The following is a 10,924-nucleotide window of genomic DNA, read 5'->3' as shown; positions in this document are numbered from 1 at the left end:
CATCTGAGCAGTCAAAGCAATGAACGCATCAACCTCATGAATTCCAGTAGGCTTTCTTATCGCAGATCTCTCGCTCGGCCACTGATAACTGTTAATAGTCATATGTTCAAGAATCTCTTATGCATCCGTAGGAAATTTAGAGAATATCGAACCACCACCAGCAGCATCCATAGAAATACGAGTTGGCCCATTCAAACCATTGTAGAATAATTCGATTTGTTCCCAATCTGGAAAATTATGGTTTGGACACTTCCTAATCAATTCCTTGTAGCGCTCCCAAGCTTCATACAATAACTCATGATCTTGCTGTTTGAAAGTTGTTATCTCAATTTTCAGCTGGGCAGACTTGGCAGGTGGAAAGTACTTAGCCAGAAATTTAGATGTCATGTCTTCCCATGTAGTGATTCTCCCAGGAGGTAATGACTACAACCAACTACGAGCATTGTCCCTAAGAGAGAACGGGAACAATCGTAGTCTCATGGTGTCTTCAGTAACACCATGAATTTTCACTGTGTCAGTAATCTCCAGAAAGGTGCGCAAATGCAAATTTGGATCTTCAGTAGCTGCACCCCTGAACTGATTTTGCTGCACCATATTAATCAAAGCTGGTTTCAACTCAAAATTTTTTGCTGCGATATTCTACCGAGCTATCCCAGAGCAATGATTATTGATCACCGGTTGAAAGTGATCTCTGATCGGCACCGGAGCATTATTGACAACTCTTTCCCTTTCTTCAGCCATTTTTTGCAACTCTTCTCTTCTAGCTTTTCTCAAAGCTTTAGCAGTTTTCTTGATTTTCGGATCAAAGAGCAGTGAGTCACAACTTTGGCTTTTTTTGCATAAACTGCATAGACAGAAATTTTTTTTTAAATTAGAACCAACAAAATAAAATAAAATGCTCTAAATCAAAATTAAGACTAATTAGCACAATTTAATATAAATCAAATAAAATTCACTCCCCGGCAACGGCGCCAAAAACTTGTTGCGTAATTTTGTGCCCGCTGTTAGGTGGCAGCATGCAGGTGTTGGTTGGAAAGTTAGGGAAGTTTTCACGCGTAATTCACGAGTTTCTTTCTCCTATAAATTGGCTTCCATACCTTTAGAATATATTATCCCATTCTTCTCTTCTTTTGTATTAACAAAGAGAGAAGAAAATAAAGAGAGAAAAAAAAAGAGTTTTTTTTTTCGGAGATCGCTTGTGTGAGTTAGAGAAGTATTTCTCGGTAATACTCGGGGTTTGAGTTTGGTGAGATATAGTGTTTTGTATACACTTGTAATATTTCTTCGGTTAACAATATTGCAGTAGTTCCGTGGACATAGACTATATTGGGTGAACCACGTAAATCATTGGTGTTCTTGTTTATTATTTTATTCCGCAATTATTATCGTCATGTTCGCTCCGGCATAATCCATAACAACTGGTATCAAAGCTGTTATGGTGTTCGGGAGCCTTGGTGAAAAATTTCTTAAAATTCTGAGCATGCTCTGTGGTTGCAGCTTTGTCTGATCTTCCACATCAGAAAAGATTTTTTGAAATTTTATTAAGGCAGTAGAAGCGATGGCCGGAAATTAAGGATCGGGACCGGGAATCAATAAGTTCGACGATACAAATTTCACGTTCTGGCGGTTACATATTAAAGATTATCTGTATAGCAAGAAGCTACATCAACCTCTATCCGGAGTAAAGCCAGAAAAGATGGAGGATGATGAGTGGGAGCTTCTTGACCGACAATTGTTAGGGGTAATACGATTGACCCTAACAAAGAACGTGGCACACAACGTGATGGAGGCAAAAACCACGGAGGAGATGATGTCCATTTTGTCGGACATGTACGAGAAGCCATCTGCAAATAATAAAGTGTTCCTCATGAAAAATTTATTCAACTTGAAGATGGAGGAAGGTGCTTCGGTGGCGGCACACATAAATGAATTCAACACGATTGTTTCCCAGCTAACATCTGTTGAAATTAAATTTGATGATGAGATCCGTGCACTTATTCTTTTGGCATCTTTACCAAATTATTGGGAGCCGATGCGGGCAGCGGTTAGCAATTCTGCTGGAAAGGGAAAGTTACAATTCAATGACGTCAGAGATCGAATCCTTGGTGAAGAAGTTCGCAGGAGGGATTCAGGAGAAGCAACATCATCAAGATCTGCCCTAAATCTCGAAAACAGAAGTAGGGGCAGGAGTAGCAAAAAAGGTTCTAACCGATGGTGTGACAGATCCAAATCAAGGAGTGGAAAAGACAAAAATACATTCGAAAAGAAATTAAAGTGTTGGAGCTGTGGTGAAACTGGTCACATGATAAAGGACTGCAGATCATTCAAGAATAATGCAAATGCTGTTACTGAGGATGTACATGATGCCTTAGTACTATCCATGGAAAACCCGGTTGATTCTTGGGTTATGGATTCGGGAGCTTCATTTCACACCACCGGTGATCGTGAGGTATTCAGTAATTACATTGCTGGTAAATACGAAAAAATTTTCCTAGCAGATGGAAAACTGTTGGAAATAGCTGGTATGGGTGATATCAGTTTGAAAATGTCAAACGGATCCATCTGGAAGCTCAACAAAGTTAGGCATGTACCAAAGTTGACCCGAAATCTGATCTCAGTGGGGCAGCTCGATGACGAAGGCCATAAAGTGACCTTTGGTGATGGCTCTTGGAAAGTGAGCAAAGGAGCCATGATTATTGCTCGAGGAACGAAAACTGGAACCCTGTACATGACTTCTAGTTGCAGAGACATGTTAGCAGCTGTGGATGTTGAGCTAACTCAAGTCTATGGCATTGTAGACTTGGACATATGAGTGAGAAAGGAATGAAGATGTTGATATCAAAAGGAAAACTACCGGAGTTAAAAACTGTCGAACACAAATTGTGTGAAAGTTGTGTTCTTGGAAAACAGAAAAGGGTGAGCTTTTCGAAAGGCGGTAGAGAACCGAAAGCAGAAAAGTTGGAGTTAATTCATACTGATGTATGGGGACCATCTCCTGTGACATCCCTTGGCGGCTCATGATATTATGTCACATTTATCGATGATTCGAGCAGAAAAGTTTGGGTTTATTTTTTGAAAAATAAATTTGATGTTTACGAAACCTTTAAGAGGTGGAAATTCATGGTGGAGAATGAAACCAACTTGAAGGTGAAGTGTTTACGGTCTGATAATGGAGGAGAATATCAAGATGATAAGTTCAAGAAGTATTGTGCGCTGAACGGGATCAAGATGGAGAAAACCATTCCCGGTACTCCTCAACAGAATGGTGTAGCTGAGAGGATGAACAGGACCCTGAATGAGCGAGCCAGGAGCATGAGATTGCACGCTGCACTGCCGAAATCATTCTAGGCTGATGGAGTGTTAACACTGAAGCGTATTTGATCAACAGAGGACCTTCGATACCACTGGATTGCAGAATACCAGAGGAGGTCTAGAGCGGCAAAGGAGTAAACCTTTTTTTCTTGAAAGTGTTTGGATATTTATCATATGTTCACATTGATTCAGCTAGCAGAACAAAACTTGATCCAAAATCAAAAAAGTGTTTCTTTATTGGTTATGAAGATAATAAGTTTGATTATCGGTTCTGGGATGACCAAAATCGGAAGATCATTCGGAGCAGGGATGTAATCTTCAATGAGTATGTGATGTACAAGGACAGGTGTCACGCCCCGAAACCGGGGTTGGTCGACATCGGCGTTGTTTAACAATTTAACATTGAAACAACAAGCCTCATAGTACATGTCTTGCCAAAAATCAGTCTATTTTATAAACCATAACTATTTTTATAGAGAAAAAAACACAAGTGCAACAATGCGGAAGCAAAACTGAAATTTAAAGTAAAAATATTTCTTCAACTTAAACTGATCCATCCTCATCAACCTCAGAACTTATTCTGTTCTTCGTCATCTAACTCATCTTTATTCTTATCTGGAGCAAAGTAAGGGGTGAGTGTTTTGGGATACACTCAACAAGTGGGGGCCGATCGAGCACGATAAACACCAAAATATATTTGCATGTACTCATGTATATTTTATAATCTCGAAACAAAATAAGCATGCTGAATTCGAACAAATACGAAGCAAATATTGCACTGTTAATTATCTCATTTTCCGTGGTTCTACTGATCAGTCCCCCTATATGTTACTCCTCTAAGGGGAGATGCCAGAGGAACGGTTATTATAACCCACCGTATCAGGGCCATATCAAATCAAATCAAATCAAATTGTCGGAAATTCCTTAACCATTTCTAAATCGACTCTTAACAGTGCATCTCAAATATTTCCAAATAATTCTAACATGCTTCAAATAATATCATGAATAGCCAACAAATAATATATATCAAAGTGAAACGAATATTATCATGCCGATCGAATTTTCAAAAAAATAAGTATTTATGTTATAAAACTTAACTCACACGAAAAAATAAATATAAGTGTAGAAACTTATATCACACAAAAGAAAGGTAGAAGCCCACTTACACGAAAAATCTTGTTGAATCGATAACTGATATAAAATTCTTCTAAAAGCTTTATCTACTCTTTGCCAAGCCCAACTCTTTGATGCCACAAGAACTTAACTCTTAGAAAAAATATGCACGTCTTCCATATAATTTATCTCTCTTTCTTTTTATGAAGTGTAGTATATTTATACTAAAATTTCAAGCAACTCAAAGGGTCACATTAAACGTAAGGAATTAAATTTGGTTTAGTGGGTAGTAAATTGAGAGGGGAAACATGGGGAATTTTAAAAGACAATCAATTGAGGCATTAAGCCTAATTAATAATCAAACAATAATTATATAAAATAATTAGATATAATGTCACTTTTAAAATTTTAAACATTAATAATTCCACCTCAACATGACAATTAAGATAAATCATTATTTTGAAAATAATACTAGTCAATAAAAATAATAAGTTTCTTTAAATGTAAAATTCATTTAAAAATTCTAACTATATGTTAAGACGATAACTGAAATTTAGAATAAAACTAAAATTAAAAATCTTAATTTTATTTCGCTAGTAGATAAACTAAATTTACAAAGATATTTTTATTAAAAAGATATTTTTATTTATTATATCATAGATTTGGTCACGGGTATCACATTCTACCCTCCTTAAAAAAAAAGTTCCGTCCTCGAAACTTGAATTTTGTATTTTGACTGTTATAAACAAGCAAAATTTTAATATAAAAAATATCATATAATATTATAAAATATCTTTAGGTCTTTCTTGGGATTGATTGTGGAAAATTATCTCAACATAAAGAAAATCAAATGATCTAAAAAAATATTATCGGAGAGCCGAGAAGGGAATTAAAAATTTATATTCTAGAGAAAAGTTTTAACGGAAAAAAAATGTTTTCTATATCTAATAAAAAAATACATTTTTAAAAGCATAATAACTAGGAACATAAATAGTATGTTTTTTTTTTTTTTTTTCTGAAATCAGCTCAACAAAATTTCTTAACAAAAGTTTAGGAATCAAAATTAAGCATGCAATAAAAATTCAATAACTTGATAGATTTAATTTGAGGAAGTGAAGACATTTTTATTTTAAAAATAGAAATGAGGATTGATGATCCAAATAAACCTAATACATGACTCATCAAAATATACGAGAGAGAATATTTTTTTTTTCTCTAATTATTTGTAGGGAAGTATGATCCTTATGGAAAAAAAAATTTATTCTTATTAACTAGATTTTTTTTTCCAAGTATTTAACACTAATAAAAACCTTCGAGTCAAACTATAACCCAAACACATCCATATATATATATAACCCAATATTGTCAAGCAAACTTAAACTTCGACAATCATGACTTAAATTTTTATCTATAATGTGACAAACATTAGCTCCCAAATAATTCTTTATAAATCAAAAATCAGAATTAACTTAAATATTTCTGTAGACTAGGTAACCTAAATAATAGTCCCAAAATGATTCTAACATAAATTTAAGTAATAATTCTCATTTCTACTAACCTTAAAAATAATATTAGTTCTCAAGTGGTTCTTTCCTATTCTCAATCTTACTTACTTGTCTTCAAGAGATTTGTTCTCATTCTAAATCTTACTTACTAGACCCCAAATGATTCATTCTTATTTTTCATCTTAATTTCCCATCAAGATCATGAACCTGGTTTGGCTCTGATACCACTTCAGTCACGCCCCGAAATCGGGTTTGGTCGACATCGGCGTTGTTTAACAATTTAACATTGAAACAACAAGCCTCATAGTACAAGTCTTGCCAAAAATCAGTCTATTTCATAAACCATAACTGTTTTTACAGAGAAAAAAATACAAGTGAAACAATGCGGAAGCGAAACTGAAATTTAAAGTAAAAATATTTCTTCAACTTGAACTGATCCATCCTCACCAACCTCAGAACTTATTCTGTTCTTCGTCATCTGACTCATCTTCATTCTTATTTGGAGCAAAGTAAGGGGGTGAGTGTTTTGGAAAACACTCAGCAAGTGGGGGTCGATCGAGCACGATAAACACCAAAATATATTTACATGTACTCATGTATATTTTATAATCTCGAAACAAAATAAGCATGCTGAATTCGAACAAATACGAAGCAAATATTGCACTGTTAATTATCTCATTTTCCGTGGTTCTATTGATCAGTCCCCTATATGTTACTCCTCTAAGGGGTGAGGCCAAAGAAACGGTTATTATAACCCACCGCATCAGAGCCATAAATCAAATAAAATCAAATCGTCGGAAATTCCTTAACCATTACTAAATCGACTCTTAACAGTGCATCTCAAATATTTCCAAATAATTCTAACATGCTTCAAATAATATCATGAATAGCCAACAAATAATATATATCAAAGTGAAACGAATATTATCATGCCGATCGAATTTTCAAGAGTATAAATATTTATGTTATAAAACTTAACTCACACACAAAAATAAATATAAGTGTAGAAACTTATATCACACAAAAGAAAGGTAGAAGCCCATTTACACGGAAAATCTTGTTGAATCGATAACTGATATAAAATTCTTTTAAAAGCTTCATTTACTCTTTGCCAAGCCCAACTCTTTGATGCCACAAGAACTTAACTCTTAGAAGAAATATGCATGTCTTCCATATAATTTATCTCTCTTTCTTTTTTATGAATATTATGGATTGAAATAAGAATGTAACTAGTGTAGTATATTTATACTAAAATTTCAAGCAACTCAAAGGGTCACATTAAATGTAAGGAATTGAATTTGGTTTAGTAGGTAGTAAATTGAGAGGGGAAACATGGGTTAGTGGGTAGGAATTTGATAAGTCATGGTGGTTTATGACAAATAGTAAGTATGGTATAATGGTTGATTTAAAGACTAGTCAATAATTTTTAACAAATGAAAAATAAATTATCTATATTGACAATTTGGACACAAAAATGGATTTTATGAATTTTATAATGGATAAAGATATATACTTGAACGTGTGTTTTCATGGTTGAGAATTTTAAAAGACAATCAATTGAGGCATTAAGCCTAATTAATAATCAAACAATAATTAGATATAATGTCACTCTTAAAATTTTAAACATTAATAATTCCAACATGAAAATTAAGATAAATCATTATTTTGAAAATAATACTAGTCAATAAAAATAATAAGTTTCTTTAAATGTAAAATTCATTTAAAAATTCTAACTATATGTTAAGACGATAACTGAAATTTAGAATAAAACTAAAATTAAAAATCTTAATTTTATTTCGCTAGTAGATAAACTAAATTTACAAAGATATTTTTATTAAAAAGATATTTTTATTTATTATATCGTATATTTGGTCACAGGTATCACAACAGGTCAAGCGTTGGAGCTGGTGATGAATGTCCTGAAGTCAAGAATACGGATGAAATACCAATGATGGATATTCCTGTGAATGAGTCGGAAACCAGTAACCTGAAAGATAAAGAAACTATTGCACAAGATGATGAACCGAAAACTCCGGAATTTGAACTTATGTTGTGGGGACCTCGGGTTGCTAATATCATGTAGTAGCCCGTAACCAAATCAGTAATTAAGAAATTAATCATAATTACTTGGGTAGAGTTCGGTAGCTTCGAAGGTGAGATCGGAAGCTCCGATCAGGATCGGAAGCTCCGAACAGGATCGGAAGCTCCGATAAATATTACGTCAGGCATGACGTGTGGCAAGATCGGAAGCTCCGATCAGGACCGGAAGCTCCGATCACCCCTATCCGGAGACAACAAGTGATATTTTGACACGTGGCAGATCAGGATCTTCGGAAGCTCCGATGGCAGGATCGGACGTTCCGATCGAGGTTCGGACGTTCCGATCAAGGATCGGAAGTTCCGATCGTTGTCTATAAATAGAAGGCCGAGACTTCACTTTCATTTGCCAATTCCGAGTTCTCCTTTCCATTCTAGTCCTTTTGGAGCTGTTCTAGTCTTCTTAGGCTTGGTCCGGAGGTCGGCGAGGCATTCGGTAGTCGTAGCGGAGTTGTGCCCAAGTTCTGGGGGCATCGTCATCAAAGGGCTAACGATGGACGAAGGTATAGCTTTTGCTTCCTATAAATATTTGGGAGTATGCAATAGCTTAGTTAAGGCTTTTAGAGCACTTTAATGATAGTAGTATCATTTGGCAGTGTAGAGCAGACTATAGGCGTGGACCTAGAGTTGGTAGAGCTTGCTCTGTTTTGAGGTACGAAAGTACTGTTCGAGATATCCTGACTGAGTATGCATGTATTATGTGACTGCATGATTTATATGCCATGATATTATGCTGCATTCATTTGCATCTTGCTGTGTCTCTTTCGAGATGTCTGTTAGTAGGGTTGTACCCTATCCTGTTAGTGGATGGACTTCCATCGATTTGGGTCCGGCGTATCCACGGTTATCTCGGTATGGGAGCCACCTCCTGAAGCGACGGCACAGCGTGCTACATACCAGGGCCCGGTCTATCTCTGTTATCTGATCCTTGACCTCGAGTCTATAGGGAGTTAACTTTGCATGCATGTATACTCATACTCTTGCACTGAGCGTTTTATGCTCACGTCTCGTACTCTGTATTTTTCTGGACACCCTATTCCATGGGGCAGGTTTGCGATTGGACGAGGAGGGTGGATCCAGGAGGGGCTAGTCAGTGGTTGGCCAGCTGTAGCTTCGTCTAGGTTTTATTACTGTTGTTTGGGTTTATACAGCTATTCGATTTGGTTGTATATTATTGGATAAATTACAGATTCCTTCCCTTAGGATTGTATATCGTTTATGGTTTCCGCAGTTTTATTCTGATATCTGTTTATTTAAGTAAATTGCATGCATAAGTTCTGTTTAGTAGGTGATCCGGGTAAGGGTCACTATATTTATGGTATCAGAGCATGCAAAAGAATTCTTGGGATTTAGTCTCATCTTGAGGTATTTTTGTAGATGTCAAATCGTGAAGACCGGAGTTCTCATGGCAGTGTTGGTGGGCGTTGGGGTGATGCCGACCGGGAGCCTCGTTAAGAACGGCGTCATCGTCACCATGACGACGAGCGTTTCACTATGCGTCGATTCTTAGCCATGGGTCCTAAGCCCTTAGTTGGAGGTGAGTCTCCGGAGGATGCGGAGAACTGGTTAGACCGCATGGAGACGACTTTTCAGACTTTCCAATGCACCGAGGAGCAGAAGGTGGAGACCCTTGGCTATCTTCTGGATGGGCGTGCGCGCAGGTGGTGGAGGTTTACTTCTGCACCTTTTGTTGCGGCGAGAGGAGTGGCCACTTGGGCCGAATTCCGTACAGATTTCCAAAAGCGGTATTTTCCTCCTGCACTCCGTCAGTCGAAGGCAGGCGAGCTACTGAGTCTGCGACAGGGAGCCATGTCTATTGATGAGTATCAGCAGAGGTTCTTTGATCTGCTATCCTATTGCCCCGAGATTGCTGATAGCTCAGAGATGAAGTATAATCTGTTCCTTCAGGGACTTAACCCTGAGATCCATGACCGTGTGGTGGTTGGCGACGACATGTCCTACGAGGGTTTGGTGAGCCGTTGTCACCAGGCGGAGGATAGCATTCGGCGGAACAGGTCTTTCCCTCAGTCAAGGCCTGCTAGTTCTTTGGGTCCCCGTGCCCAAAATTTCAAGAAGTCTGGATCTTCTTCTTCCTCTGGTTCTGGAGGTGTTGTCCGTTTCGGTAAGAAGGACAAGTGTGATCACTGTGGGAAGAACCATCCATCCGACAAGTGCCGTAGAGCTTCTGGAGCTTGTTTCCGTTGTGGAGAGACTGGTCATATCCGGAGAGATTGTCCACTGTCTGGGGGAGGCGGTTCTGGTTCTGGTTCAGGATCGGGCTCTCAGGCCACCGTACAGCAGAGATCGCAGGGACAGTCTGCTGGGAGTTCTCATTTGAGGCCACAAGCTTCTGGCCAGGTGTTTGCCCTAAGACATGATCAGGCTGTGGAGGAGAATGAGAAAGTCATCGCAGGTACATTTCTGCTTTATGGTATACTTGCTCTTGTACTTATTGACACTGGTGCATCTCATTCCTTCATTTTTGCACGTTTTGTTAATAGGCATAAGTTACCATGCATTGCACTAGACGTAGTGATGTTTGTTTCTACTCCGACGGGCCAATCTGCTTTGGCTAAGCGTCTAGTGATGGGTTGCCCTTTAGAGTTCGAAGGGAACATTCTGTTAGCGAATCTCATGGTCCTGGCGATGGACGACTTTGATTGCATTCTGGGAATAGATATGTTGACTACCTATCGAGCTTCAGTGAACTGCTATCAGAGATTTGTACGCTTTCATCCAGAGGGGAGTGAGAGTTGGTTTTTCTATGGTGAGGGAGCGCGACCCCCGATGCCTTTGGTATCAGCTTTGAGAGCCTGTCGAGCTCTAGAGTCTGGAGGGGAAGGCTACCTTATCTATGCAGTTGATTTGTCCGCTGAGAGTTTTGGGATAGAGAGCAT

The 10,924-nt window shown here is 37.7% G+C and overlaps 1 non-coding gene across 1 annotated transcript; it reads left to right on the top strand.

Moving 5' to 3' along the window:
* The first annotated feature begins 232 nt into the window (after positions 1–232).
* Positions 233–338, top strand: LOC140876738 (small nucleolar RNA R71). Its single transcript, XR_012148974.1, has one exon. It is a non-coding gene; the product is annotated as a small nucleolar RNA R71 (small nucleolar RNA).
* Positions 339–10,924: the final 10,586 nt, after the last annotated feature.

Source organism: Henckelia pumila, chromosome 1, assembly GCF_033568475.1.
Source record: "Henckelia pumila isolate YLH828 chromosome 1, ASM3356847v2, whole genome shotgun sequence".
NCBI lineage: Eukaryota > Viridiplantae > Streptophyta > Magnoliopsida > Lamiales > Gesneriaceae > Henckelia > Henckelia pumila.
This window is presented reverse-complemented; position numbering and strand designations above follow the sequence as displayed.